We start from the raw sequence: 5,127 nt of genomic DNA on the forward strand, positions 1-5,127 counted from the left end.
ACAATCTTCATCTCGTTTTCTATTATTTTATCAGTTGTGAAAATTTACAATCTTCATCTTGTTTTCTATTATTTTATCAATCCCTCTCGTGATATAGTTTATGGTATGTCTGTTTTTTTTTTCTCATTTATTTCTCATAACATCGTTGTAGTAATATCTTTTTATCAATTTTTTTTTATATTTTTCTATTTTTCCTTGGGCCCGTTAGAGATATAGCTTAACCCGAATCAACCATACAAAAGTAAACATGGGAGTGAAATAGCCTAATTTTTAAAGATGAACTCGATTCATTATTTTCAACTTACTGTACAATTCTCCCACTTCTAATAATTAGCCCTCTGTGACATTTTAGAACTCATTCAAAAGAAAGTCATGCGTCATATTGTACTATCACTATACAACGTAAATGAAGTCTTACTGTATATGAAGTAACTTGTTGCCATACAAGGGAAGGTGGGGTTTATTTTATATAAAATTTACATGACAAATGAATCACAAAAGTAACCCATGCCTGGTTTCACATCGAACTCAACGACCAGTGTAGATTTATAACATCACTATAACATGGTGGAACTTGTCTTCTTTTCAGAACCATGTTTCACTAAAGTAGAACTTGTCTTCTTAATGGGCATTCTGTCATCCACAAACTTGCAGACCTGCACCAATTTGAGAAAAAAAAAAACAGATGCATACCATAAGCACAGCACATCTTAATTAAAACAATCAATACACTATAAGTTTGTGTAACCTGGAACCCAGTATTCAGAGAAGCAAATACGAGGATTAGCATACAACCAAAGCAGGTTGAGTTGTTTAACTACAAACATTTTCTGTCGTTTTTTTATAATTGATTGTGTTTTAGACTATTAGTTATAATTAGAAAAACAACATTATTACAGTAAGTAAATAAGTAAGAATCTGAATGTTTAAAAAACGATTTAGAAGGTTGTACACATTAGAAACAAACTTGGGACAAATTTGAACCCTTTGACTCGTTCCCTTCAAGCCATACTTTTTACCTGACCCATTAGACAATTTTAGATATGCGATAAACCATACCGACCCATTCGCAATAACTGAACATACTCATTTGTTCACTGGCCAAGAATGATACGCGATTCTTATTCTAATACGCAAAGGCATATCACTGCACCATCATAATAATCAAGAATTTTCAAAAAAAAAAAACGTAAAACAGGCAAACCTGATGGAGTCAACGGCAGTTCCCAAGTGTACTTGTTCATGGTAGCATGAGCTTATACACATCAGCAAAAGATCAAATCCCATGACTCTAGTCGAGACATGGCTCTTATTACCAATTGGGCAGTTCCGTACGTCCCCATGACTCTAGTCAAGACATGGCTCTTATCACCGATCGGTCCATCCTTGGCTAGCCACGAAATCTGATAGCTTTGCGTTGTAGTCCTACACGTTCATACGTAAGGGTAAAAAGGTCATTTTAACTAAAGTTAAGATTTTGCACTTTATTTTGTGCAATTTTCTATAAAATTTCATAACAACACAACATACCGAATCTAGCAACGCATTAGAAGTCTTGCAATCGCGATAAATCACTTTTGCTTTCGCACCATGAAGAAAAGCAAGTCCTTTAGCAGCTCCGAGAGCAACCTTTAACCGAAGACTCCACGATAGTGGTTGAAAATAAGATCCTCCTAAATATCAATCATACAAAATATGATAACTTTGTATTGTTTGTAAGTAGATCCAGAGATATTGAAATATAACAAACTCACTCCTAAATAAGTGATTTTCCAAGATCCCACGAGGCATGAATTCGTACAATAAAAGCCGTTGTTTGTCCTCCAAACAATATCCGATCAATTGTACGAGATTCGGGTACAAAAGTTGCCCAAGATAATTCACTTCTGCCTGTAAAAACCGATTACAAAAGTACATATGTTATGTTGATGAACCAAGAAATCTTGAAATGAGAAAATAGGTAGGTATGTGGGTTGGATGATGACGGGTCATAATGGGTCGGGTTTTACCCAAGAGGCGTTTTGTCAGATAATTCAACTTTCTTGTTCATATAGGTAGTATGACAAAGGTTATATTATTTCAGTAATAATCTAAAAACCTACATATTTTATACAATTGAAAAAGCATTTGAGCTTCTTTTTAAGTGAAAGAACATTCGACCCGTTTGTTTTTTAAGTGAAAAAGCATTCGACCCATATCTTTTTAATCGAAAAAGCAATCGACCCGTATCTTTTTAATCAAAAAAGCATTTGACCCGCTTCTTTTTAAGCGAAAAAAGCATTCGACCCGCTTCTTTATAAGCGAAAAGGCATTTGACCTGTTTCTTTTTAAGCAAGAAAGCATTCGACCTGCTTCTTCTTAAGTGAAAAAAAGCATTCGACCCGTTTCTTTTTAAGAGAAAAAGTATTCGACCCGCTTCTTTTTAAGTGAAAATGCATTCGACCTGCTTCTTTTTAACTGAAACCTCTACTAATTCAAGCCAGTCATGCAATACATTAATTAAACTCTCTAGAAAAACCTCCTTTTACAGTAACATATGCTATTTAGATATCAGATTCTACCTCTTTTTAGGCACGACACAAGAGACAAAGCTTCCCCTTGTTTTATCATGTATGAAATTGTTTTTTTATGTATATCGCCCAACTTCAACATAACCTGAAACCACAAGCCATAAGTTCAACGGGCCATGAAAGTTTAATAAAAATAGTTACATTTAACGTACCTGGAATCAATCCCTAATCATCATCGGGCTCTTCTAAGGCGCCAGCACTGCCTGGGTTCATGATAGAACCCTAGCGACCCAAAACCGCTTCCATCTACTCTTGATTCCGACTGCTACCATAGCTTCTTCATGACCGTTGCCACCAAGGGTCACCGATCTTCAGGCTCTTTGTGTTTGGATCTGACTGCAAATGTAGCACATTATGCAGCCAAAATCAAGAACTGATAGTTATTGTTGTTTATAACTATATATAACTCATTGAATGGATTCACTTCCCTACATTTTAGAAAGCAAATAATAAAATTTCAAATAGCCAATTGTGTAACACGTTGATTATCATGTGAATATCAAATCACTGAATGCAATGAAACAATTACAGAATTATAAGGGTACATTCACCTAAAGTTCATTAGGGGCCATGAACCTTTCAGCATAACTTCCATAAGCAATAGATTGACCATCAGAAACGACTCCTCTTCCCCACATCTAATCTGACCATTTTTACAACTTTCACACTTAATCGGAACAAATATGTGAAAATAAAATTCAGCAATAAACACCATTGATGAATAAAAATGTGAAATATAAGAAAAAAACATCTTTGAATCTAACAGAATCAAGACTCAATACTCAAAAACAAGAATATTTCTAATAGAACCATCATGAAGCCTCATAGAAAAATAAACTATATCTCATCAGTAAAGATGAAACCCTAGATCTCAAAAGATCACATGACGTTACCAGAAATATACCAGTAATTCAAGAGTTATGATATCCTCCATCAAGAGCATTGCACGTGCATCTTAACTTGCACCCTGAAATCAACAATTAATCCATTCAAACCAAAAGACAACACGTCGATTGAGTAACCAAAGACAACACGACACCATCTTTAATCCTATGCCACCAAGGCTGCGTATAACCAGTCGATTGAGTAACAATCCTCACTCCCATCTTCACTGTTTTGCTCTTATCTCGACTTTTTGTTGGCATTATTCCTAAATCCACCACTTAGTTTCCTCAAAAACATAATTATTGACCAAATAATCACATACAAGCTCATGATTACAGTGGAAACATCGATTTATATCAGATTATGCTCTAAATTTGAACAAAAAATATAAAACCCTAACTTATTGAATTGACTGACCTTCTTTAATTTATAGAGGATTTGGATGTTTGAACACAGACCCTGAAACACAAACCAATCAAAATCAAACGGGTTCACACACACACTTATTCGAAATCACATAAAAATCAAACATATACCACCTTGTGTGACAGTTCGGTCGACCGGCGGCATTGAACACGTGGGGGTGTGTGGGCTTCACAGCAACGACGTCGGCTTTCAGGGTGTGTTAGAATTCTACCCGGTCAGAGCAGTATGTGTACTTGATGCCCTAAGATTTGTAGATTTGGCCCAGTAAACCGCCGATCCAGGCCATACGACCTTAAATCAAGAAGTTGTGGTGGGTTATGAGCTATGAAAGTTATGTGGGAGGAGCCGATTTCGTAGGAGGCGATGGTGGCTGATGGCATTGAGTTCTTTAAAGAGAGAAGGTATGTGGGGCTTTTATTGTTGCTGCGGTGTTATGGCGGTGGTGGCAATATTAGGTTTTCTCTGGGAGAAGATGGAAGAACATTAGAGAAACATGAATGTTGAATGGATAGATCTGGCCTTGGGAGTTGGGAAGAGTAAAGGAATTCAAAATTTGAATGGATAGATCTGGCCGCCCAAAATGCTTGTGTTGAAAAGGTGTTAAAAAGGACTTTCAACACTTTTATGCTTTAATGGTTGTATAATGTGCTTAAAATGGTTGTACAATGGCAAATGACCATTCTTGCCCTTCCTATATGCTTATTAAAGTAGTATAGATATAAATGATTAAAAGAAAAAAATAATATGAAAAGTGTTTTGGATGAAAATGGCAAAAACAAGATATAATAGTAAAGTGACCAAAATACCCCTTGACTTAACATGTATTTCGGATGGAGTTAGGTCAGATGATCAAAATGGTAAAAAATAGGAAACGTCAGGGACCCAGAGGAGAAAAAAAACTATTTGGACTAAAGTGGTAATTTTGGCCAAACCTTAGGGACTAAAATGGCAATCTACTCTATATATAACTTAAAGAAGTTCGTTTCTTTTTGTAGGCCCCGAAATCGGAGGATCGATTTACAAAACCAAATCCTTGTTTATAGCAAACAAAGTCACGTGTGCGAAATCCACGTAACTAAGCCAAATCAAACATAGAAGTCAGTAATAACGAGGTTTAACCAATGAACCACAATCGATTGATTAAACTGGATGAGAATTCCAACTGATACAAACACAGTTTTGAGAGAATGACTTTTAAGGGTATGCTCTCATCTCTGCCTTCTAAACGAAACACAGGGTGTTTATA

The 5,127-nt window shown here is 35.8% G+C and overlaps 1 long non-coding RNA gene across 14 annotated transcripts; it reads right to left on the bottom strand.

The window, feature by feature from the left end:
• Positions 1–396: 396 nt before the first annotated feature.
• On the bottom strand, positions 397–4,482 carry LOC110929533. Of its 14 annotated transcripts, XR_002587221.2 has the most exons (11): positions 3,995–4,482; positions 3,873–3,914; positions 3,610–3,720; positions 3,475–3,537; positions 3,122–3,213; positions 2,723–2,906; positions 2,562–2,655; positions 1,755–1,890; positions 1,531–1,673; positions 1,205–1,425; positions 397–656 (listed from the first exon to the last, which is right to left on the bottom strand). It is a non-coding gene; the product is annotated as an uncharacterized LOC110929533 (long non-coding RNA). The 14 variants fall into 14 exon arrangements; XR_004889351.1 differs by lacking the exon at positions 3,610–3,720 and having other exon boundaries at positions 2,723–2,998; positions 3,122–3,208; XR_004889350.1 differs by lacking the exon at positions 3,610–3,720 and having other exon boundaries at positions 2,723–2,998.
• Between the last annotated feature and the right edge of the window lie 645 nt (positions 4,483–5,127).

This window comes from Helianthus annuus, chromosome 3, assembly GCF_002127325.2.
Source record: "Helianthus annuus cultivar XRQ/B chromosome 3, HanXRQr2.0-SUNRISE, whole genome shotgun sequence".
Classification (NCBI taxonomy): domain Eukaryota; kingdom Viridiplantae; phylum Streptophyta; class Magnoliopsida; order Asterales; family Asteraceae; genus Helianthus; species Helianthus annuus.